The 26,523-nt window shown below is 40.4% G+C and overlaps 1 protein-coding gene across 4 annotated transcripts in view; it reads left to right on the plus strand.

Moving 5' to 3' along the window:
• Positions 1-26,523, plus strand: part of LOC100738931 (IQ domain-containing protein F5) — a 66,871-nt gene that overhangs the window by 427 nt on the left and 39,921 nt on the right. The window contains exon 2 of one of the 4 annotated variants that reach the window (XM_084988464.1): positions 10,410-10,473. The exons of the other annotated variants lie outside the window; for them this stretch is intronic. The gene's annotated coding sequence lies outside the window, so the exon portion shown is untranslated. The remainder of the gene's footprint in view (positions 1-10,409; positions 10,474-26,523) is intronic. 4 annotated transcript variants of the gene reach the window in all.

Below are 26,523 nucleotides of genomic sequence, written 5' to 3' on the forward strand. Positions count from 1 at the left end.
CAACAAAGTAAGAGTGGAAAGTAAGAATGACATAGGGATGCAGAGGCGGGACAAAGATAGTCGGGCGTAGGTGGACCAATACTAAACCTATAAGGGTGGGCGGGAAGGGCACCGGGTTATGCTTTTAACTGTGGCCTAAAAACGCAGCGTGGAAGTTGCCTCGAGGTGAGTGGGCAGACCCGTCCTCTTTCTAGTCCGTTCCCTGACCCACTCATCCTCTGGCTGCAGATTTCTGTGGCAAATTGCAGGTAGCCCTCGGCCTGCCTGGATGGGCCCCACGAAGTGTGAGTCAGGATGGTTCAGGCCGCTCGGCTCACTGCGCCGCCTGGCGTGGAGTAGAGGGCAGGGGGCCCTCTGCAGAAGCACACCCTTGAGAGGATGTCGCAACCCAAGAGGTTGGCGATGTATTGAGTAAAGGTGTGGGGGACAAAAAATTTACCTGAGGGGATGACACAGAGCCAGGAAAAAGATTCAAGTTCTTCCACGTGGCAGAAGGTATGGGGGAACCTTACCCCAGGACTAGTCAGGCCAGAGCTCTCTCTCCATTCCTCCCACCCCACACCCTGGCTGTTCTCACCTCCTCTCCTGGTGTGGGGTGTTATGGGAGGTGTAAGGGAAAAGGGGTCACTGAATGTCTCAACAGTTCTGAAAACATGTATCCACCTCAGCCTCCTGCAAAAAAAGGAAGGGTGCTTACCATTCCCACCTCTGTGGGCTATCAGCAGGAAACATGAGGTGTTCTCAGTCTGGGGGAGAGGGGGTAGAACTGGGGGAAGCAGGGGAAGGACAGAGGTGGGGAGTTCAAGTGAAAAGGGTGGGTTTGGGGGGAAAGGTAGAGACTTGGTGTGGAGGGAGCAAGAGGAAGAAAGTAGAACATGGAAGCTTCAAAGTAAAACCTGAGGACTCTTGGCAATATGTCATTTTTTGGTTTGTTTGTTTTTTGTTTTTTAAAGAAAATTGACGTTATTCTTTCTCTGAAAATGGTATATGCTCCCCATAAGCAGAAAAGTACAGAAGGAAAATAAAAGTATTACTTTGTTTCATCATTCAAATATAACCATCATTAACATTTCTGGTACAGCATCCTAGACATATTTCTATGCATTTTTTACAGATAGAATGAGAGATAGAAATACTTTCATAAAAATGGGATCATGCCATATGTTTATTTTTTTAGTGAAGATTTAATTTTACTTGATTCTAATTGAAGAAGATGAATCTGAAGTGAAACTGAAGTAACTCTTGAATTTCGCATATTTCTTCACCACTGCAAGATGCCTGAATATTTCCCCCCTGAAAGATCTCTGTACATTTAAGAAAAGAAACAGTGACATTTAGAGGTAAACATTCCTTTAGTCTCAGAATTGGAGGAGAGTTTGACCCGTGGTCAGCCTACTTACTACATGAAGAGGAGGAGGGTGGGCTAGCCCTTCCTGAAACACACTGCACCTGGTGCAGGGGTTGCTGACCGTCTAATCTGCCACTGATGCACTGCCAACCCAAAGATGGGAGTGAGGCTGACACCCACTGATGTTAGGTGGCTGGCAAGGCATTTCAGCAGAGGGACCCAGGTGCTGCAGCTTCTCTGTGCTGCGGTGGTCCTCACACACATTATTGGTTCCCACCCCTCAAGCTTCATGGCCTGAGAGGCTGTGTCTGAGTCTCACAGAGCCCTGGGACATTGGGGTCCCTATTCTGGATCCTTTCCTCAAGTGAAATAAACTTGGCACTTGGATAGCTTCTTTGTTTCAATTTGAAACTCACCCTGGTGGTCTTGAAGCATTGTGATTTTTTTTATTAACCACATTTTTATTGTAAATCATATTGGCTAACGATTGATTCCTTGGTGGTTTTGATTTTTGGCTTAGCCAGCAGCATGTGGAAGTTCTTGGGCCAGGAATTGAACCTGTGCCACAGCAACCACAACGCCAGATCCTTTACTTGCTGAGCTACCAGGGAACTCCCACATTAATTCCTTGTAGATAAATTGAGAACGTTGCTCATTTTTTTTTAGTTTACATTTCTTTTATTGTAAATGAGACTTTTATCTCTTCAAAAGTTTTCTCTTTTTTGTGAACCATCTCTCCATACCTTTATTTTTTTTTACTTTATTTTTTTATTGCTCAATGAATTTTATTACATTTATAGTTCTACAATAATCATCACAACCAAATTTTATAGCATTTCCATCTGAAACCCTCAGTGCAACCCCTCGTACCTCCCAACCTGTCTCATTTGGAAACCATAAGTTTTTCAAAGTCTATGAGTCAGTATCTGGAGAACATTGCACATTAATTAATTAGTGGTTTATATACTGTATTAAACTTCTAATTAGAGCATTAGTTAGTTTACACTGTCGATTTTCATTGTGTTTAAATTCCTGTTTTGTAGCATTAATTTACTTATTTAATATTCATCCTATATCTAATATGTACACAAGTCACCACCAGTCCTTTTATATCAGGTTTTTCATTACTCAATTTTAAGTTTTGATTTACTTTTAGATGTTGGAATTTTCTTTTTAAAAAAAGTTTTATTGAAGTATAATTAATTTGCAAGGCTGTGATAATTTCTGCTGTTCAGCAAAGTGACCCAGTCATAGATATACACACATCCATTCTCACTGATTATTTTCCCACATAGATTATCACAGAATACTGGGTAAAGTTCTCTGTGCTATACAGCAGGTCCCTAGTGGCCAATCATTGCATATACATCAGTGTACATATGCCAATCCCAAAGCCCCAGTCCATCCCTCCCACTCCCCACCTGTCCCCTTTGGTAACCATAAGTTTTGCAAAGTCTGTGACTCTATTTCTGTTCTGCAAATAAGTTCATTTGTATCCTTTTTTTCAGATTCCACATATAGGTGATATCATATGATGTTTGTTTGTCTGACTAACTTAATTTAGTATGATAGTTTCTAGGTCCGTCCATGTTGCTGCAAATGGCATTATTTCATTTTTTATAGCTGAGTAATATTCCTTTGTGTCATTGTACCTTATCTTTATCCATTCCTCTTTTGATGGACATTTAGGTTGCTTCCTTGTCTTGATTATCAGAAATAGTGCTACAGTGAACACTGGGGTGCATGTATCCTTTCAAATTATGGTTTTCTCTGAATAGATGCCCAGGAATGAGATTGCTGGATTGTATGGTAGTTCTATTTTTAGTTCTTTGAGGAATCTCCATATTGTTTTCCATAGTGGTTGCACCAATGTACATTCCCACCAACAGTGTAAGAGTGTTGCAGGATTCTCATACAGGGAGACAGGACACCGAGGCTTTTTGCCAGGAAGCAGCATTTATTCATGTCAGCACTGGCTCAGCGGATTCATATCCAAAGGCTGAGCCCCAAATGCAGCAGGGCGCTGTCTTATATACTCGCCGTTATTTTTTTTCTTTTTCACTTTGGTCCCTTTGTCCCCCTTATAAGGTAACATACATTCTGTAAATTCTGATTGGATGGTCTATGCTACAAAGTTGCACATGGATACAGATTATGTCATACTGCCACAAAGTTACTCATGCGTGTGCAATGGCTGATTGTGCATATTGTCTTCCCTTTGTTCTGGGAGGGCCCCTACCACATACCCCTCTTTGATGCTCAGACCCCCTGCTTTGGGTTCAAAGAGCATCATCTTAGTTTAGGGGTTTATATTTCCATAGCATCATTACATGTGTGCTGTTTTTCTTTGACCATGGCCTCAATGAGGCTGGAGAGAGACCTCATAACTGGGGGGCTAGACAGGGTAGGATCAAGCAAGCCCCCCAAATTAAAAACACAACACTTATGAGGGTTTCAAATCCCCTGAAAGTTGAAAACCATCCCCAAACAAATTTTTTAACAACAGCCTGTAGATGCAGTTTAACATGTAGAGTGGAGTACAGTATCCATAAGACCCGTCCTTTGCCTAGGTGGCTGGACCATAGTAATGGATATACATTAAGGGGGCCATTTGTTATCTTTTCAGTTGCCAGTTTGTAGGGCATACTGTTTTCTCTGGGTCTCCCAGTCTTCATACACTTGGACTCCCAAATGTTCCCCTTTGGTGAGTGAGAGCAAGAAGAAAGATGAGCGGATCAACCCCAACACATAAGATCCTGACCAGTTTGGGGGAAGTACAGTATAGGCTGCTCTCTCACACATCCAGTATAGTCCACCTAGGGCCCGCCATTCAATGTCCATGTCGACCTCATCCCAGGCCTTTTGTCACTTTTCCATCTGGCTGGAGCAGTCTTTGACAACCCTGTGGCAAAGATCAGGGCAGGGATCACAATAACAGCTGTAAGTAGTGGCATTGCATCACAGTAAGAGAACCGAAATGGGAAGCAAAAACAGTCTATTTATCCCGTCAGGTAGCGGATCCCTCAAGCTTCTGCCATGCGCAGATTAGTCAGCTTCTGAAGTGACTAAAGCAGTGCTGCAGTCCTTAAGGGTCTCTGGGGTTGCAGTCTGTATCCTCTGGATGGTCAGCTTACATGGTGTTGATGGTTCAGAAGTGTATTCCCAGCCTTGGGAAGCTGGTTTTACTCTGCTGTGGTGAATCCAAGGAGCCACTTCTGCCACCTTTATTGCAGTAGGGGTGGATAAAATTACATTAAATGGGCCCCTCCAAAGATGTTTTAATGGCTGGATATTCCATTCTTTTACCCATACAGCATCCCCTGGTTTGAAGGGGTTGATGTCTGTGGTTAGGCTTACAGGTAACTGTTCCCTAACCCACTGAAGGATGGTGGCCAGGGTGGAACATAGCACCTGCTTCTTCTGTTGCCTTAGGGTGAGATTTCCTAATTCCTTTAGGTACCACCCCCCCCCCTTATACCCTTAATGAGAGGAGGGGGCTGCCCGTAGAGGATTTCATAAGGGGAAAACTCTGTTCACTTACTGGGACTGGACCTTGCTAAGAAGCAAGGCTATTGGCAAGAGCTGGTCCCAGTGTAAGTGAATCTCCTGGCACAGTTTGCTTAATTGCAGTTTCAGAGTCCAATTCATCTGTTCCACCTCCCCGGAGCTTTGGGACAGATAGGCCATGTGAAACTTCCAGGTGATCTTCAACCCCTTTGCCACCAATTGCACCATCTCAGCCACAGATGCTGGTCCGTTCTCCAATCCAATGGTGATTGGTATCCCAAATCAGGGAATGTTTTCCTTTAGGAGAAATCAGGCAACTTCATGTGCCTTTTCTGTATGAGTATGGAAGGCCTCTACCCAGCCTGAGAATGTACATACAAAGTCTAACAGATATTTGTAGCCTCAGACTCTGGGAAGCTCAGTGAAGTCCACAACCATATTTTCAATCAGGGCCCCTCCAACACTCTATATTCCAGGGGTGGCTCTAGGTCCCTGATGCAGGTTATTTTGGGCACGCATTTCACATTGTTCACATACTACCTGGGCTATGCTGGAAAGCTGAGGGATGTAGAAGTATCAGCCCAATGTGGTCTTGAGAGCCATTCAGCCAATGTGAGTCTCCTGGTGAAATTGTTTGACAAAGGCTGGGACTAGCACCTCAGGAATTGCTATTCCATTGTCTTCAGATTTCCCTCATCTCCTTGGGAGATAGATTCCATTTTCAGTTTTAAACCAGGTATTTTCATGTCATGAGTAGTTAGGGTCCCATTCTGCCAATGGACTAGGGAACACTGTGGCGGTCAGAGCCGCTGGTTCTATTGTCCCCTTGGAGGCTGCAGGTGTTGCTTCTTGGCCTGCTTTATGGTTTCCCTGAGTGACTGTGGTGTTTCCCCCTTGAAGTCCCCAACAGAGTATGACTGCCACCTTTCCAGGGACCCACACAGTGTCCAAGATTTCAAGAATTTCTTTGCCATATTTCATGTCCTTTCCTCCTGAGTTGATTAGGCCCTTTTCTTTATATAAAGCCCCATGTACATGGAAGGTGGTGAAGGCATATTTGGAGTCAGAATATATATTGACATGTATTCCTGCTGCTAGTTGGAGGGCTCACCTTAGCACGATGAACTCTGCCTTTTGCGCGAAGTCCCTTTTGGTAGAGTTTTTGCTTCAGTGGTGGAATGTAAGTTCACCACGGAATACACAGCAAGGCATTCTCCCTCTTTTACAAAATTGTTACCGTTGGTGAAGTATTCAGCATCTGGGTCTTTGAGGGGCTAGTCTCTTAAATCTGGTCGGCTGGAAAATACCTCATCCATGACTTTAACACAATCATGATCTGGCTGGCCTGGCCTGGCCCGACAGGTAGTAGGGTTGCAGGGTTTAGGTTCCTCACTACCTTTAGGCATATGTGCAGGTTTTTGCATAGCATCCCCTGATATTTGACCATCCAGGAATTAGCCAGTATTGTCCCTTATACTCCATTAATGTTAGTATCAAGTGTGGCACTCAGACTGTTAATTCTTGTCCCTTAGTCAGTTTATCAGCTTCTGACACTAAGAGAGCTGTGGCTGCAAGCACTCGCAGGCAGGGTGGCCATCCTTGGGCAACAGAGTCAAGTTACTTGGAAAGGTATACCACTGGGCTATGCCATGACCCTAACACTTGAGTTAAGACCACTACTGTGACACCAGTGTGCTCATGCACATACAAGAAGGGCTTGGCCACATCCAGGAGCCTTAGGCCAGGTGCATTGGTGTGGGCCCACTTAATTTCTTCAAAGGCCTTTTGTTGCACTCATCCCCACAACAGAGGTTCTCATTCTCTCCCCCCTTTGTGGCCTCATAAAGGGGATTTGCCAAAATGGAGAAGTTGGGTATACAGATTCTACAGAAACCTGTGGCCCCAAGGAATTCTTGAACCTCGCATCAGGTGGATGGAACTAGGATTGAGCAGACAGCCTGTTTTCTTTCTGGGTTGAGTTGATGTTGTCCCTCGGATAGGTGAAAACCAAGATATTTGACTTTTTCTTGACAGATTTGGGCTTTCTTCCTTGAAACTTTGCAGCAAGGCCAGAGAATTCCATACTTTGGAGCCTTTCTAGGTGCCTTTGAATTCCCATCTGGGCTTTATGAGGGATGAAATATTGCTTTTGTGGAATGAATCCTGCCCCTATAGGGTCAGGGCTGTTTGGCCATGGGAGGTGAATGTTATCTGGGCCTGTAGCTTTCCCAATAAGTCCTGACCCATCAAAGTCATGGGACAGTCAGGGAAGTATGGAAATTTGTGAATGACTTCATGTCCCCCCAAAGCGCATCATCTAGGCAGCAGGAAGAGGTGCCATGTTTGGTTGCCTATGGCCCCTACGATGGTGGCTTGCCTCTGCGAGAGTGGGCACACAGGTTGAGTTATCACTGAGTGTTCTGCCCCAGTATCTATCATGAAGTCAATGGAATAGCACCCATATTCATTCGGACCATAGGCTCTTGGGGACCTAGCAAAATAGAGCTTGGTTGGTCCTAGTCCTCCTCATAGTCTCCCATAGTGGCCAGCCCTATAAAGTCATTTTCAGGAGCCCCACATGGCTGCTGGGCTGGCTGACATCCACCCCAGACCATTTGGCCTCTTCCCCTCTGCTTGGGGCCTGATTGGGAATCATCTGACAATTGAGGGGCACTCATTTTTCCAATGGCCTTTCTGACGACATTGGTTCTGTCCCAGTTTTGGCCCTGGGTGAGATCGTCCTCCTCTTTGCCCCCCTTTCTGGCCTCAGCCTCGGCCCCAGCCCTAGCCCTGTGGGGCACCTTCCATTTGCTTCACCAAGGCAGTGACCCGTAGGCTCTCCTTTTTTTTGCATTTTTTTGTTTTCAGCATTTAGTGCCTCCTGGTCACAGCTGACAAACACTATGGTTGCTATCTCTAGAAACTAACTAGCATTCATGCCTGCAAAGCCCTCTAACTTCTGGAGCTTGCATTAGATGTCCCCTTGTGCCTCGCTCATGAAGGCTGCATTGACTGTCCACTGGTTTTCAGCTGCTCCTGGGTCAAAGGGGGTATAAAGGTAGAATGCCTCACATAGCCTCTCATAGCATTAGCTTGGGCTCTCATTGGGCCCCTGGAATACCTCTGAGGTTTTGTTCATGTTCATGGCCCTTTTCCCACTTTGTTTCATGTCACTTAGGAGAGTCTCATGGTAGCATATAGGTTGTGGAAGTCCCCCATCAACATTAGGGTCCCACTGGGGGTCCTCCCCAGGGAAATGGTCTGGGGTGTAAGCCTGGGCATCTAATGTTTGCACCAGGGCATTTTCCTCTAGCCATTTTAGAGATGCCTGAGTAATTCAGTGCCATTTGTCAGTGTTAAACAGAGTCAGAAGAAGCTGATGGCAGTCAGTCCAGGTGGGCTTGTGGTTCTGGATGATGGATTGCATTTGATTAATCATCGCCTGAAGCTTCTCTGTGTAGGAGGGGGTATGATTTTTCCAATTTAGGCCAGTGGTGGTGAAGGGTTGGTATACAAAAACACACTGGCCTCCTTGAATTTGGCCTTCTTGATCAAAATAAACAGGCTCTCTGGTCTTTCTCAGTGGCATCTGCAGGGCCCCGTGGTACTGTTGTGGAGAGGGGCTACCCCGGCTGGCCTGATTTTCCAGTTACCTTGGGGCCAGAGTATATGGGGTTAACACTGGAGGCTTGGGAGAAGCAGTGACTGGTGGCATCATGGGTGAGTCAGGGGAGGGGGTGCTCTCAGGGGACGCAGCAGTCTCCAGCATGGCCCTGGCTATTGGAAGTGCAGGAGGCAGTGGAGGGTACTTCCTCTGGTTCCCCAGATAAAATGGGTTTCTTGGGTTCTGGTCGGCATTTTGAGGAAGCCATCATTTGAGCCAACATAATTTTATGGGTTTTTCTTAGGCTTTTAGCCAAGGTGGCCGATAGAGGACTATGTCCTGCCAGCAGTCAATCCAAGGGAATTGGTTAGGGTGCCCTGGGTTCCCCATGATGACTCTAAACACCTTACTAACTAGTTCTTTATCTAGTGACCCCTCGGAGTGCCAACCCACCCCAAATGAAGGCCAATATAGCTCACAAATCATTCAGAGTTTTCTGGGAGTCAACTTAATACCATAATCTCCTGAATATCCCCTCTTGAAAATTTTTATCATACACTCTGAGGGAGTGTGTTTGTTCTGTTTTCCACCCATTTCCTCCCCCTAAAAGATGACAGTCATACAAGAAGGGAAAGGGAAGCAGTAAACAATCGCTTCATCTGTCTCTGGCCGCTCTTGCAGGGGAGGTATTTCAGGCACCTCTTAGCATTGGTAGAACTATATAAACCCCAACATCAGGACCTCTCTGAAGAGGGCCACCGTTAAGCCATATGAGGATCGCCACAGAACCACAGATCAGGACTCAACACTTGCTTCAGCCTGTCTGGTTGAGTCGGAACTCTCCCATCATCCCTTTCATTCACTCACATTCACACAATGTTTCCAACCCACCACCCAGCATCTTATTGTTGGGGTTTTGTCTCCCATGAGACTACTCAGGTGACTCAGGGAGGTGATCACGCTCCCCTTCTGCCTCTTAGGGGCAGGCTTACCAAATTGAACCCGAGTTCTTACCAGTCTGATGGACGGGGCTCCCTTGGCTGGTTCTTGGGCCTTACTGGGTTCTGTTGTGCTCCTGGGGTCCTTGCCCAGGCATATCAGGAGGTCTAGTCCCCTAAAGATCAATCAGTCCATTGGGCACCAGGCAAGGTCACCTCTCCCAGCATCTCAGGGCTCAAACCCCGGTGACAAGGGAAGTGAAATCACCGTCACTGTATCCCAGATGAACCCCCAAGAAATTGCACGGGATTCTTATACAGGGAGACAAGACACTGAGGCTTTTTACCAGAAAAGTCATGTCAGCACTGGCTCAGCAGATTCATATCCAAAGGCTGAGCCCCAAATACAGCAGGGCGCTGTCTAATATACTCTCCATTATTTTTTTTTTCCTTTGTCGCCCTTATAAGGTAACATACATTCTGTAAATTCTGATTGGATGGTCTATGCTACAAAGTTGCACATGGATACAGATTATGTCATAGTGCCACAAAGTTGCTCATGCATGCACAGACACTGATTGTGCACATTGTCTTCCCTTTGTTCTGGGAGGGCCCCTACCACAAGAGAGTTCCCTTTTCCCCACACCCTCTCCAGCATTTATTATTTGTAGGCTTTTTTTTTTTTTTTTTTTTGGTCTTTTTTAGGGCCACACCTGCGGCATATGGTTTCCAGGCTAGGGGTCCAATCAGAGCTATAGCTGCTGACCTATGCCACAGCAACAGCACTGGGGAATCCATGCCGTGTCTGTGTCCTACACCACAGCTCAAAGCTATAGGAGATGTTTGTATATTTTAGAAATTAATCCCTTGTCAGTTGCTTCATTTGCAAATATTTTCTCCCATTCTGTGTGTTGTCTTTTTGTTTTGTTTATGGTTTCCTGTGCTGTGCAAAAACTTTTAAGTTTAATTAGGTCCTATTTATTTACTTTTGCTTTTATTGTCATTACTCTAGGAGGTGGATCTGAGAAGATGTTGCTGTGGTTTATGTCAGAGAGTGTTCAGCCTGTGTTTAAGAGGTTTGTAGTATCTGGTCTTACATTTAGGTCTTCAATCCATTTTGAGTCTATTTTTGGGTATGGTGTTAGAGAATGTTCTTTTTTTTTTAACCTTTTATTTATTTATTTATTTCTACTGTAGAGCATGGTTACCCAGTTACACATACATGTATACATTCTTTTTTCTCACATTATCATGCTCCATCATAAGTGACTGGACATAATTCCCAGTGCTACACAGCAGGATCTCATTGGTAATCCATTCTGAAGGCAATAGTCTCTATCTATTAACCCCAAGCTCCCAGTCCATCCCACTCCCTCCCCCTCCCCCTTGGCAACCGCAAGTCTTTTCTCCAAGTCCATGATTTACTTTTTTGTAGAAAGGTTCCTTTGTGCCATATATTAGATTCCAGACATAAGTGATATCATATGGTATTTGTCTTTCTCTTTCTGACTTACTTCACTCAGTATGAGAGTCTCTAGTTCCATCCATGTTGTTGCAAATGACATTATTTTGTTCTTTTTTATGGCTGAGTAGTATTCCATTCTGTAAATATACCACATCTTCCTAATCCAGTCATCTGTGATGGACATTTGTGTTGATTCCATGTCTTGGCTATTGTGAATAGAGCTGTAATGAACATGCGGGTGCATGTGTCTTTTTTAAGGAAAGTTTTGTCTAGATATATGCCCAAGAGTGGGATTGCTGGGTCATATGGTAGTTCTATGTATAGATTTCTAAGGTACCTCCATACTGTTCTCCATAGTGGTTGTACCAGTTTACATTCCCACCAACAGTGCAGGAGGGTTCCCTTTTCTCCACACCCCCTCCAGCATTTGTCATTTGTGGACTTATTAATGATGGCCATTCTGACTGGTGTGAGGTGGTATCTCATGGTAGTTTTGATTTGCATTTCTCTAATAATCAGTGATGTTGAGCATTGTTTCAAGTGCTTGTTGGCCATCTATATATCTTCCTTGGAGAAGTGTCTCTTCAGGTCTTTTGCCCATTTTTCAGTTGGGTTGTTGGCTTTTTTGCTGTTAAGTTGTATAAGTTGTTTGTGTATTTTAGAGATTAGGCACTTGTCAGTTTCATCATTTGTTCTAATTTCATTCTTTTGCATGTAGCTGTCCAGTTTTCCAAGCACCACTTATTGAAGAGACTAGTTTTCTTAACTAGTTTTTATTTTCCCTGAAAAGCTCATGGTCCCTTTGAGTTCTTTTATATATGACAATGCCCTTTCCCCCTCTTTCCATGTTTGTGATTACAAAGATTAGATTTTTTATTCCAGTTTTATTGAGGTATAATTGACATACAGCACTGTAAAAGTTTAAGGTGTACAGCACAATGATTTGACTTATCTACATCATGAAATGATTATCAATAAGTTTAGTGACCATCTGTCATCTCATACAAATATAAAATTAAATAGAAAAGATTTTTCTTATGATGAGAACTCTTTAAGACTTATTCTCTTAACTTTCACATATAACATATGGCAGTATTAATTACATCTTGTGTAGTATATTATATCCTGTGTTGTATATTACATCTCTAGTGCTTATTTAATACCTTAAAACTGGGAAATTCAGCGCCCTGTCCCCCTTTATCTTCCACTTCTTATTACCACAAATCATCTCTTTTTCTTTGAGTTTGTTTGTTTTAGAAATATAATTGACCTACAACACTGTGTTAGTTTATGCTACACAACAGGGATTTTGTATTTCTATATATCTCAAAATGATCACCATGATAAGTCTAGTTACAGTATATCACCATACAAAGATATTACATAGTTATTGACCATATTCCCCATACTGTACATTTCCTACAGGTGACTCATTTATTTTGCAACCAGAAGTTTATTTGTGTTAATTTCCCTCACCTATTTCTTTCCTCTCCTATTTCCTCTCCTCTGGGAACTATCTGTTGTTCTCTGTATCTGTAGCTATGTTTCAATTTTGCTATGTTTGTTCATTTGTTTTTTGGATTTTGCATATTTGTGGAATTGTACAGTATTCATCTTTTTCTGTCTGATTTATTTCACTTAGTGTAATACAGGCTAGGTTCATCCTTGCTGTTTCAGATGGCAAGATTTTGTTCTTTTTTATGGCTGAGTGATATATATACATATATATATATATATATATATATATATATATATATGTGAACGATGTTGAGCATCTTCGTGTGCCTATTGGCCATCTGTATGTCTTCTTTGGAAAAATGTCTATTTAGATCCTCTGCCCATTTTTTAATTGGGTTTTTTTAATGTTAAGTTATATGAATTCTTTGTATATTTTGAATATTAACCCTTTTCAGATATATTGTTTGCAATTATCTGCTCTCATTCAGTAGGTGGCATTTTTGTTTTGTTAATAGTTTTCTTTGCTGTGCAAAAGCTTTTTCATTTGTGTAGTCCCATTTGCTTATTTTGTTGTTGTTATTTCCCTTGCCTGAGGAGACACATCCAAAAAAATATTAAGACCAATGTCAAAGAGCTTACAGCCTATGTTTTCTTTTACAAGTTTATGGTTTCATGTCTTAAATTTACATCTTTAATCCATTTTGAATTTTTTTTTTGCATGGTATGAGGGAATAGTCCAGTTTGATTCTCTTCAAGTAGCTATCCAGTTTTCCCAGCAGCATTTATTGAAGAGAATGTCTTTTCCCCATTACCATCTTTGTCGTAGATTAATACCCATATAATTATTCATAATGAACCCATGTAAGTGTGAGTTCATTTCTGGGCTCACTGTCTATTCTGTTCCTTTGATCTATGTGTATGTTTTTGTGCCAGTACCATATTGTTTTGATGACTATAGTTTTGTAGTATAGTTTCAAATCAGAGACCGTGATACCTCCAGCTCTGTTCTTTCTCAGGATTATTTTGGACATTTAGGGACTTTTGTGTTTCCACATAAAATATATTCTTTTCCCCATATAGGTTGTTATAAATTATTGAGTAGATTTCCCTGTGCTATGCAGTAGGTTCTTGTTAATTATTTTTTTTACAGTAGTGTGTATATGTGATTTTCATCTGCCCCATTCTTCCCTCCCCGCTAGGATTTCCCCTTTGGTAACCATAAGATATTTTTTTCTTTTTAGGGTCACACCTGTGGCATATGGAGTTTCCCAGGCTAGGGGTCCAATCGGAGCTGTAGCCACTGGCCTACACCACAGCCACTGCAATGCCAGATCCCAGCTGCATCTGCGACCTACACCACAGCTCATGGCAATGCCAGATCCTTAATCCACTGAGCAAGGCCAGGGATTGAACCTGCATCCTCATGGATGCTAGTCAGATTCATTTCTGCTGAGCCACGATGGGAACTCCATAAGATTGGTTCTGAAATGAGTTTGTTTTATAATTAAGTTCTTTTTGTGTCATTTTTATTAGATTCCACTTATAAGTAATACCATATAATATTTGTCTCTCTCTGTCTGACTTACTTCACTCAGTATGGTAATCTCCAAGTCCATCCATGTTGTTGCAAATGGCAGTATTTCATTCTTTTTTATGGCTGGGTAACTTTCCATTGTATATATGTATCACATCTTCTTTATCTTTTTCTCTTCTGATGGACATTTAGGTTGCTTCTGTGTCTTAGCTATTGTAAATAGTGCTGCAATGAACATTGGAGTGCATTATCTTTTTGATTTATGGTTTTCTCCAGATATATGCCCAGATCCATACAAATTTTAAAATTATTTGTTCTATTTCTATGAAGAATTCCATTAGCATATTTATAGGGATTATATCAAATCTGTATATTGCTTTGGGTCATGTTAACAGTGTTAATTCTTCCAATTGATGAACACAATACATCTTTCCATCTGTTTGGATCAACCTCAGTTCATTTAATAGCCTCTTTTAGTTTTCCAAGCACAGATCTTTTACCTCCTTAGTTAAGATTTATTCCTAAGTATTTTATTCTTTTTGATGTAATTGTAAATGGGACTGTTTTCTTGATTTTTTAAATTTCCCTTTCTGATAATTCGTTGTAAGTGTGTAGAGACGCAATTGACTCCTGGGTCAGAGGGTCCAATGAGAGGCTTATATAACTCTCTTCTTGGGCAGAACCTCTAAAATTATAGTTGTCCTCCTATTTATGGATTGCCCTTCTAGGGATATGGGTCTTGACCATTCCACATCTCTGTCCCTCCTACCTATCTCATTGTGGTTCCTTCTTTATATCTTTGGCTGTATATCTTTTCTTCTAGTCTTCTGGTTTTTCTCATCAGTAGTTTCTCTGTAAATAGTTGTAATTTCGGTATGCCCATGAGCTCAGGGTCTTCCTACTCTGCCATCTTGGCTACTCCCCCCATGAAAGATTTCAAAGACTAGGTTTTATTTGTTTATTTTACCAATTTTTGTTGTTTTTTGTTGGTGGTGGTGGGGTTTTTTTGGCTGTGGCATGCAGAGATTTCATGTGGGATCTCAGTTCCCAGACTGGGGGTGAACTTAGGCCTCAACAGTGAAAGCACTGAATCCTAACCATTAGACCACCAGGGAACTCCCTAGTTTATTTTTACCAAATTTTATTTTATTTTTCATTTTCAAAGTTTTATCAAAGTATAGTTGGTTTGCAATGGTGTGATAATTTCTGCTGTACAACAAATTGATTAAGTTGTACATATATATACATCCATTCTTTTTCAGATTCTTTTTCCATATAGATTATCACCAAATATTTTTACCATTTTTTTTTTTATGGCCACACCTGTGGCATATGAAAGTTCCTGGGCTGAGGGTCAAATTGGAGCTGTAGCCAAAGGCTACGCCACAGCTACAGCAACAGCAACACTGGATCTGAGCAGCATCTGTGCCCTATGCTGCAACTTGCAGCAACAGCAGATCCTTAGCCCACTGCATGAGGCCAAGGATCACACCTGTGTCCTCATGGACACTATATTGGGTTCTTAATCTGATGAGTCACAATGGGAACTCTATTTTTACTAAATTTTAATATACTTTATTCTTAATAAAAAGATCCCCAGGGTTCCAATGATTACTTTCCCCTTTTTATTATTAAAAATTTTATATGTAAAAAAGTGTGAATGAATGAATCCATTAGCTACCTTTTAGAATTATCAACTTCTACCTTTTTAAAAAAGATGTATTCTTATATTTAAATACTGGGATTTCCCTTTGTGGCTCAGTGAAAATGAACCCAATTAGTATCCATGAGGACATGGGTTTGTATCCTGGCCCTGCTCAGTGGGTTAAAGATCCAGCGTTGCCATGAGCTGTGGTGTAGGTTGCAGATGCACCTCAGATGTGGCGTTGCTGTGGCTGTGGTATGGGCCAGCAGCCGCAGCTCTGATTAGACCCCCTAGCCTGGGAACCTCCATGTGCCACGGGTACAGCCCTAAAAAGACAAAAACAAAATTGATTATGAAACAATGCTTTCATAATTCACAAAAATAAACTTGTAAAAAGAGGTCAAAATGGATAAACATAACAAAATAAGGAGAAATGTTCAATGAGAACCTAAAGTGTGAAATGAAAGAAAAGCATTACATTTTAGGTTTAGATTTTATATTGGTAGATGAGCTTATATACGTTTTTAAAAAATTAAGAATGACCACTAAAAGAATGTAAATAATTTGGTTGTATTTTTCGTATATGCTCCTTTTTTCCTCCCTCCTCCTGCAGGATTTTTAAAATGTAAATTAAGGATATTCTTAATCTTTTAAATTATAACAATATACAACATTTACTGAGCATTTATTGTGTTCTAGAATTTATTATTATATATATGTTATTGAGCATGTTGTGCATAGGTTGTTTCATTCTGCCCTATAGATATATTAGGTACATTTTATTAATATACCCATTATACAGATGTGAAATACATTTTTATTAAAAAATGCACCCAGTTCAGAGGTAAATCTCATAAACTTTCTCATAAAGTGAACAGACCTTATAACCATCACCCAGGTTAGTGATCGGAGTGTTTGCCTCCTGACTTTTCACTTGTATAAAGATTAGTTTTAATATTTTGAGACCCACACAAAAATTTTTTTAATTTTATATTATTTTGTCTTTATTATTATTTTAATAAGTTTTTGAATGTATGAGAAAATTGTCATGATAGTACAGAGATTCCCACATGCTCCACATTCAGATTTCTCTACTACTAACAATTTACATTAGTAAATTAGTAACAAATAGTACAATTTTTACAACTAATGGACAAATACTCATATATATTATTATTATTAACTAAAATCCATAGTTTAATCAGATTTCCAGGTATCCCTTTCTTGTTCCAGGATCACATCCAGGACACTGCATTATATTTAGTTGTCGAGTCTCCTTAAGCTCTATTGGAGGAGGTCATCTAGAAGGCGTGATGCTATTTGACCCTTGAGCTGGACCTGGGTAACTGGAGGCTCCTCACCCCCTCCCTGTCTTTGGAATGCATGTTCTGCCTGCTATTTCCACAGTGGGAGCCATTTCAAGGATGCAGCCTTGATAGAGTTTGTTGACTACCTCTGCATGGTATAAGTGACTAAACCCTGTTAAGGCCTCTGTATAAACTTTTCAGATTCTGGCCAGTGGGTGCAAAGGTTTCCTTGTCTGCAGCTGCCCACTTTGCAATTAAGGTCCCTTGCTTATTAAACCTGCCACTTCCTAAAATGGAATGATCCGTGTCTTTCTTAGGTCTATCCTTACCCTCTGTGTTTAGGGCCGATTTGTGAACCAACAGACTCCTTTTTTTTTTTTTTTTTTGGTCTTTTTGTCTTTTTAGGGCTGCATCTGCAGCATATGGAAGTTCCCAGGCTGGGGGTCAAATTAGAGCTGCAGCTGCCTGCCTATACCACAGCCATGGCAGTGCAGGGTCCAAGCCGCATCTTTGACCTACACCAGAGATCATGGCAACACTGAATCCTTAACCCACTAAGCAAGGCCGGGGCTCGAACCCGCGTCCTCATGGATTCTAGTTGGGTTCGTTACTGCTGAGCCATGATGGGAACTCCATGGGCTCCTCTTTAAAAAAAAAAAAATGCAGTTCCTGTCATGGCTCAGCAGAAACGAATCTGACTAGTATCCATGAGGAATCAGGTTCTATCCCTGACCTCGCTTAGTGGGTTAAGGATCTGGCATTGCTGTGAGCTGTGGTGTAGGTTGCAGACACGGCTCAGATCTGGCAATGCTATGGCTGTGGTGTAGGCCAGTGGCTATAGCTCCGATTGGACCCCTAGCCTGGGAACCTCCATTTGCTGCAGGTGCGGCCCTAAAAAGACAAAAAAATAAAAATTTAAAAAAATTTTTTTTAAATTAAAAATAAAATAAAATTTTATCTTTCTTCTCCAGCTCTATTGAGATATACTTGATATACATCACTGTATAAGTTTGAGGTGTACAGCATAATGGTTTGACTTACATATATTGTGAAATGATTACTGCAGTAGGTTTAGTTAACATCCGTCATCTCATATAGACACAATAAAAAGAAAAAAATGTTTCCTTGTGATGAGAACTCTTAGGATTTACTGTCTTAACAACTGTCATATATCATACAGCAGTGTCAACTCTAGTCATCATGTTGTATGTTATATCCCTAGTTCTTAATTATCTTATAACTGGAAGTTTGTACCTTTTGACCACCTTCCTCATGGTCCACACTCTTTCCTTCAGAATTTGGTGGACAATTCTCTATTGTCTTCCTGCTTTGAGTATTGCTGTAGAGAAGTCTGACACCTGTCTGATTTTGAAACAAATATTGATAAGTGTTTTACATATATAAAATGCATGGATTTTTAAGGGTACAAGTCTATGGATTTTGATGACTGTGTACACCCATGTAAACATCACCCAAATCTAGATTTCCCATTACTCCTGAAAGTTCCCTCAAGCCCCTTTCCAGTAACTACCACCTTCTCCCAGAGACAACTATTGTTCTAATTTTGATCATCCTAGACTAGTTTTCCTTGTTCTGGAACTTTATATAAATGGAATCATACCATATACACTCTTGTGTCTGAATTTTTTTCTTTCAGTCTGTTTACCATCATGTTCATTTTGCTGTGAGAACTAGATTTTTTTTTATGGCTGCACCTACAGCATATGGAAGTTCCCCATCCAGGAAGTGAATCCAAGCCACAGGTGCAACCTATGCCACAGCTGCAGCAATGCTGGATCCTTTAACCCCCTGTGCAGGGCTGGGGATGGAACCTGCTCCTCTGCAGCAGTCTGAGCTGCTAGAGTCAGATTCTTAACCCACTGCACCACAGTGGGAACTCTAAGATCTTTGTACCTTTTTATTACTGAGTAATATTCCATTGTACAAATACATCATAATTTGGTTATCCATTCTCCTGTTGTTGTATATTTTGGATTGAGTACAGTTTTTAAAAACATATATGTGTGTATGTATATATGTGTGTTTGTATGTATGTGTGTGTCTATATATAGAGATGCACTCATATGTATTCTACACACTATGAACACTTCATTCCACTCTAGAGAATTCCTAAGAGTAGAATGGCTGAGTCATATGGTAAGTTTTGGGTTTTTTTTTTTAAGTCTTTATTAGAAATTCCAAATGGTTTTCTCAACTAATTGTATCATTTTACAGCAATAAATGAGAGTTCCAGATACTCCACCTCCTTGCCACCTGTCAGTCTTTAACTCTTACTGGGTGTCTAATGGTATCTTATTGTGGTTTTAATTTGTATTTCTCTAGCAACTTAGTATACTAAACATCTCAGGTACTTTTTTGGCATTCATGTATCTCCTTTTTTGAAGTTATTTGTTCAAGATTTTTGCCCACTTTTTATTGGGTTATTTTTTAATATTGATTTGTTAAAATTTTTTATATATTTATGGTGAGTCCTTTATCAGGTAAATGTATTGTGAATCTTTTCCCTACTTTGTAGCTTTTCTTTTAATTATCTTGCTCTATAAATGAATAAAGACTTAAATTTGGGTGAAGTACAATTTATTAGTTTTTTTTTAATGGTTAGTGCTTTTTGTGTCCTGTCCAGAAATTCTATGCTTACTCAAGGTTTGTGAAAGTTTTCTCCTATTATTTTGGTCTACTTTTTTATGTCAAACCTTGGGTGGAGGTGGTGGGGAAGCGAGGGTTATATTTTCTTTTGGATGATAAATTGTATTGGAAATATAAGAGTTTATTGAAAAAAAGCAAAATTAATATAACATAAACTAATTTTAAAGTGAACAACTCAATGACATTTAGTAAATTCATAATGTTGCACAACCAGCATTTCTATGTAGTTCTAAAACATTTTCATCACCTCCAAAAAAAATCTCTGTACCCATTAAGCAGTTACTATCCATTTCTCCCTCCTCCAGCCCCTGGCAAAACCACTTGTCAATCTGCTTTATATCTCTCTTGATTTACCTATCCTGGATAATGCATATAAATGGAATCATGCAGGGGAGTTCCCGTCATGGCTCAGCGGTTAACAAACCCAACTAACATGCATGAGGACATGGGTTTGATCCCTGGCCTTGCTCAGTGGGTTAAGGATCCGGCATTGCTGTGAGCTGTGGTGTAAGGTCACTGACACAGCTCGGATCTGGTATTGCTGTGGCTGTGGTGTCAGCTAGCGGCTACAGCTCTGATTGGACCCCTAGCTTGGGAACCTTCATATGCCATGGGTGCAGCCCTAAAAGACAAAAAGACAAAAATTAAAAAAAAAATGTTCATCACCTCCAAAAAATTCCTTTTCGTGGCTGAATGATATTCCATTATATGTATATACCACATTTTGCTTATCTGTTCATCCACTGATGAACATCTGGCTTTTTTTCTACTTTTGTTTATCACAAATAGTGCTTATGTAAATATTCATTACAAGTATTTATTTGAATACCTGCTCTCAATTCCTGTGGATTTTGTGCCTAGGATTGAAAATGCTGAATCATATGAAATTCTATGTTTAATATTTTGAGGAACCACAGCTGAATCATTTTTACATTCCCACTAGCAACATATGAGAGTTTGAAATTCTTCACATTCTCTCCAATACTTATTCTGGTTTTTTTTGTTTTTTGTTTTTTTATCTTTTTGTCCTTCTAGGGCCACACCTGTGGCACATGGAAGTTCCCAGGCTAGGGGTCTAATCGGAGCTGTAGCCCCCGGCCTACACCACAGCCACAGCAATACCAGATCCGAGCCTCATCTGCAACATACACCACAGCTCACGGCAACATTGGATTCTTAACCCACCGAGCAAGGCCAGGGATTGAACCCCAACCTCATGGGTCCTAGTCTGATTTGTTTCCACTATGGAAACTCCACTTGTTCTGTTTTTAATTGTCTTCCTAATGGGTGTGAAGTGGTATGTCATTGTAGTTTTGATTTGCATTTCTCTAATGAGTAATGGTATTGAGCATCTTTTCATATGCCTGTTGGCCATTTACATAACTTCTTAGGAGAAATGTCTATTCAAGTCATTTGCCCTTTTTAAAATTGGCTTGTTTGCATTTCTGTTATTGAGTTATAAGAGTCCTTTATATATTCTGGATACTAGATCCTTATCAGATATATGTTCTGCAAATATTTTGTATTTGCAAGTTTTATTTTTGCCTTCCTGACGATGACCTTCGCTACACAAAATTTTTAAAATTTTTTTATGGGTGCACCTGTAACACATAGAAGTTCCCAGGCCAGGGATTGAACCCATGCCTCCAAAGCAACCTGAGCCACTACAACTGGATTCTTAACCCACTGTGACACATGGTGGGAACTCCAAAGGTTTTTTTTTTTTTTTCTTTTTAGGGCTGCACCTACAGTATATGGAAGCTTCTGGGCTAAGGGTCAAATTGGAGCTGCAGCTGCCAGCGTATATACCACAGGTATGGCAATGCAGGATCCAAGCTGCATCTGTGACCTATGCTGCAACTTGTGGCAATGCCAGATCCTTAACCTACTGAGCAAGGCCAGGGATCAAACCCGCATCCTCATGAATACTAGTCAGGTTCTTAACCTGCTGAGCCACAATGGGAACTCCTCCAAAGGTTTTTAATTTTAATGAAGTAATTTATCTGTTTATTCTTTTTTGCTCATGTTTTTGGTATCATATCTAAGAATCCATAACCAAATCCAAGCTCATAAAGATTTACCCCTTTGTCTTCTTACAAGAGTTTTATGGTTTTAGTTTTTATTTTTTTAATTTTAAAAAAATTTTTATTGTTATTTTTTTCTATTTTTTATTTTATTTTATATTTTTATTATACTCAAATGAATTTATCACATTTGTAGTTGTATAATGATCATAACAATCCAATTTCACAGGATTTCCATCCCATAAGCCAAGCCCATCCCCCACCCTCCAAACTGCCTCCTGTGGAGACCAAAAGTTTTTCAATGTGTGTGAGTCAGCATCTGTTCTGCAAAGAAGTTCAGTCTGTCCTTTTTTCAGATTCCACGTCAGTGAAAACATTTGATGTTGGTATCTCATTGTCTGACTGACTTCACTTAGCTTGATAATTTCTAGGTCCATCTGTGTTGCTAAAAATGCCGGTATTTCATTCCTTTTAATGGCTGAGTAATATTCCATGATGTTTGTGTACCACCTCTTCTTGATCCAGTCCTCTGTCAATGGACATTTAGGTTGTTTCCATGTTTTGGCTATTGAAAATAGTGCTGCAATGAACATTGGAGTGCATGTGTCTTTGCGCGTCATGGTTTTCTCTGGATAGATGCCCAGGAGTGGGATTGCTGGATCAAATGGGAGTTCTCTTTTTAGTTTTCTGAGGAATCTCCATACTGTTTTCCACAGTGGTTGCACCAATTTACAATCCCACCAACAGTGTCATAGAGTTCCTTTTTCTCCACCCCCTCTCCAGCACTTATTGTTTGTAGACTTTTTGATGATGGCCATTCTCGCTGGTGTAAGGTGGTACCTCACAGTGGTTTTGATTTGCATTTCTCTAATGATGAGTGATGTTGAACATCTTTTCATGTGTTTTTTAGCCACCCATATATCTTCTTTGGAGAACTGTCTGTTTAGATCTTCTGCCCATTTTTTGATGGAGTTGTTTGGTTTTTTTTTTTTTTTTTTGGTATCAAGCAGTAAGAGGCGTTTATAAATTTTGGAGATTAATCCCTTGTCAGTCGATTCATTTGCAAAGATTTTCTCCCATTCTGTGGGTTGTCTTTTTGTTCTGTTGAGGGTTTCCTTTGCTGTGCAGAAACTTTTAAGTTCAATTAGGTCCCATTTGTTTATTTTTGTTTTTACCATAAATACTCTAAGAGGTGGATCTGAGAAGATGTTGCTGTCATTTATGTCAGAGAGTGTTTGGCCTATGTTTTCCTCTAAGAGTGTTATAGTGTCTGGTCTTACATTTAGGTCTTTAATCCATTGGAGTTTATTTTTGTGTATGGTGTTAGGGAGTGTTCCATGTGGCCATCCAGTTTTGCCAGCACCACTTATTGAAAAAGCTGTCCTTTCTCCATTGTATATTCTTGCCTCCTTTGTCATAGATTAGTTGCCTGTAGGTGCGTGGGTTTAATTCTGGGCTTTCTATCCTGTTCCACTGATCTATATTTCTGTCTTTGTGCCGGTACCATATGGTTTCCAGGAATGTTGCTTTGTAGTATAGTCTGAAGTCCAGGAGCCTGATTCCTCTAGCTCCATTTTTCTTTTTCAGGATGTCTTTGGCTATTCTGGGTCTTCTGTGCTTCCAAACAAACTTTAAAATATTTTGTTCAAGCTCTGTGAAAAATGTCCTTGGTACTTTGATAGGGATTGCATTGAATCTGTAGATTGTCTTGGGTAGTATATCCATTTTGATAATGTTGATTCTTCCAATCCAAGAGCATGGTATGTCTTTCCATCTATTTGTGTCATCTTTGATTTCTTTCATCAGTGTCTTACAGTTTTCAGAGTGCAGGTCTTTTGTCTCTTTAGGTAGGTTTACTCCTAGGGATTTTATTCTTTTGGATGCGATGATAAACGGAATTGCTTCCCTAATTTCTCTTTCTGATCTTTCATTGTTAGTATATGGGAATGCCATCAATTTCTGTGTATTAATTTTGTATCCTGCGACTTTGCCAAATTCATGGATGAGCTCTAACAGTTTTCTGGTCAAGTCTTTAGGATTCTCTAGGTATAGTATCATGTCATCTGCACATAGTGATAGTTTTACTTCTTCCTTTCCAATTTGGATTCCTTTTTTCTCTTTTACTTCTCTGACGACCGTGGCTAGGACTTCCAAAATTATGTTGAAGAGTAGTGGTGTCTTGTTCCTGATCTCAGCGGGAATTCTTTCAGCTTTTCACCACTGAGAATGATGTTAGCTGTGGGTCTGTCATATATGGCCTTTATTATGTTGAGGGAGGTTCCCTCTATGCCCACTTTCTGAAGGGTTTTTATCAGAAATGGGTGTTGGATTTTGTCAAAGGCTTTTTCTGTGTCTATTGAGAGGATCATGTGGTTTTTATTCTTCAGTTTGTTAATGTGGTGTATCACACTGATGGATTTGTGGCTATTGAAGAACACCTGCATTCCTGGGATAGATCCCACTTGATCATGATGTACAATCCTTTTAATGTATCGTTGGATGTGGTTTGCTAGTATTTGGTTGAGGATTTCTGCATCAATGTTCATCAGTGAAACTGGCCTGTAGTTTTCTTTTCTTGTGGTATCTGTGTCTGGTTTTGGTATCAAGGTGATGGTGGCCTCACAGAATGAGTTTGGGAGTTTCCCTTCCTCTGCAATTTTTTGAAATAGTTTCAGAAGGATAGATGTTAGCTCTCTCTAAATGTTTGACCAAATTTGCCTGTGAAGCCATCTGGTCCTGGACTTTTGTTTGTTGGAGGTTTTTCAATCACAGTTTCAATTTTGACTCTTGTGATCGGTCCCTTCACCTTATCTATTTCATCTTGGTTTAGTCTTGGAAGATTGTACCTTTCTAAGAATTTGTCCATTTCTTCTAGGTTTTCTGTTTTATTGGCGTATAGTTGCATATCGTAGTCTCTCATGATCCTTTGTATTTTTGTGATGTCTGTTGTTACTCCTTTTTCGTTTCTAATTTTATTGATTTGAGTCCTCTTTCTTTTTTTCTTGAAACGTCTGGCTAAGGGTTTATCAATTTTCTCGATCTTTTCAAAGAACCAGCTTTTCGTTTCACTGATCTCTTCTATGGTTTTCTTCATTTCTATTTCATTGATTTCTGCTCTGATCTTTACGATTTCTTTCCTTCTACTAACTTTAGGTCTTGCCTGTTCTCTCTCTAGCTGCTTTAGATGTACAGTTAGCTTGTTTATTTGAGCTTTTTCTTGTTTCCCGAGGTGGGCTTGTATTGCTATAAACTTTCCTCTTAGAACGGCTTTTGCTGCATCCCATAGGTTTTGGAGTGCCGTATCTTTGTTGTCATTTGCTTCTAGGTATTTTTAAATTTCCTCTTTGATTTCTTCAGTGGTCCATTGGTTGTTTCGTAGCATGTTGTTTAGTCTCCACGTGTTTGTGTTTTCTGCAGTTTTTTTCTTGTTGTTGATTTCTAGTGGTATAGCGTTGTGGTTGGAAAAGATGCTTGATATGACTTCAGGTTTCCTAAAGTTACCGAGGTTTGGTTTGTAGCCCAGGATGTGATCAATCTTAGGGAATGCTGCATGTGCACTTGAGGAGAAAGCGTATTCTGTTGCTTTTGGACGGAATGTTCTCTAAGTCTCTATTAAGTCCATCTGGTCTAATGCTTCATTCAGGGCCTGTGTTTCCTTGTTGATTTTCTGTCTGGATGATCTGTCCATTGCTGTAAGTGGGGTGTTAAAGCCCCCCACTATCATTGTGTTATTGTTGATTTGTCCTTTTAAGGTTGTTAGCAGTTGCCTTATATATTGTGGTGAACCCATGTTGGGTGCGTAGATATTTAAAATTGTTATATGTTCTTCTTGGATTGATCCTTTGATCATTATGTAGTGACCTTCCTTGTCCCTTAAAATATTCTTCATTTTAAAGTCCATTTTGTCTGATATGAGTATTGCTCCTCCAGCTTTCTTTTGATTCCCGTTCACATGGAATATTTTCTTCCATCCTCTCACTTTCAATTTGTATGTGTCCCTAGAAGTGAAGTGGGTCTCTTGAAGACAGCATATATATGGATCTTGTTTTTGTATCCATTCAGCCAGTCTATGTCTTTTGGTTGGGGCGTTTAGTCCATTAACACTTAAGGTAATTATTGATATGTATGTTCTTATTGCGGTTTTATTAATTGCTTTGGATTTATTTATTTATTTATTTATTTTGTCTTTTTGCTATTTCTTGGGCCACGCCTGCGGCGTATGGAGGTTCCCAGGCTAGGGGTCCAGCCTACGCCAGAGCCACAGCAATGCGGGATCCGAGCCGCGTCTGCAACCTACACCACAGCTCACAGCAACGCCGGATCGTTAACCCACTGAGCAAGGGCAGGGACCAAACCCACAACCTCATGGTTCCTAGTCGGATTTGTTAACCACTGTGCCACAATGGGAACTCCCTGGATTTGTTTTTGTTGCTCTTTTTTCTTCCCTTCTTCTCTTGTTCTCTCCTCTTCTGGCTTGTTGACTATCTTTAGTGTTGTACTTGCACTGATTTTTCTTATTTGTTTGTGTATCAATTGTAGATTTTTGGTTTGCAGTTATTCTGAAGTTTTGATATGAGTCTATAATATATATATATATGAGATCATTTTAAGTTGTTGATCTCCTAGTTGCAAGTTAACCTCCAGTGTCCTGCATTTGTACCCACGTCTTCTCATGATTTCTGATTTTGGTGGTATAATTGTGTGTGGATGATTTTGTATCTTTACTGTATATATACCTTTATTGGTGAGCCTTGTCATTTGTGGTATTTTTGTTTCCTGTTGCTGCTTTTTCTTTTCTGCCTAGAGAAGTTCCTTTAGTATTTGTTGTAAGGCTGGTTTAGTATTGCTGAATTCTCTTAGCTTTTGCTTATCTGTGAAGCTTTTGATTTCTCCTTCAAATCTGAATGAGCGCCTTGCTGGGTAGAGTAATCTTGGCTGGAGGTTTTTTCCTTTCATCACTTAAGTGTATCATGCCACTCCCTTCTGGCCTGCAGAGTTTCTGCTGAAAAATCTGCTGATAACTTTA

Source organism: Sus scrofa, chromosome 13 (assembly GCF_054392235.1).
Source record: "Sus scrofa isolate SSC_HxYL_T2T_F1_AM1 chromosome 13, Sscrofa_HxYL_maternal_Yorkshire_Landrace_v2.0, whole genome shotgun sequence".
Taxonomy (NCBI): Eukaryota; Metazoa; Chordata; class Mammalia; order Artiodactyla; family Suidae; genus Sus; species Sus scrofa.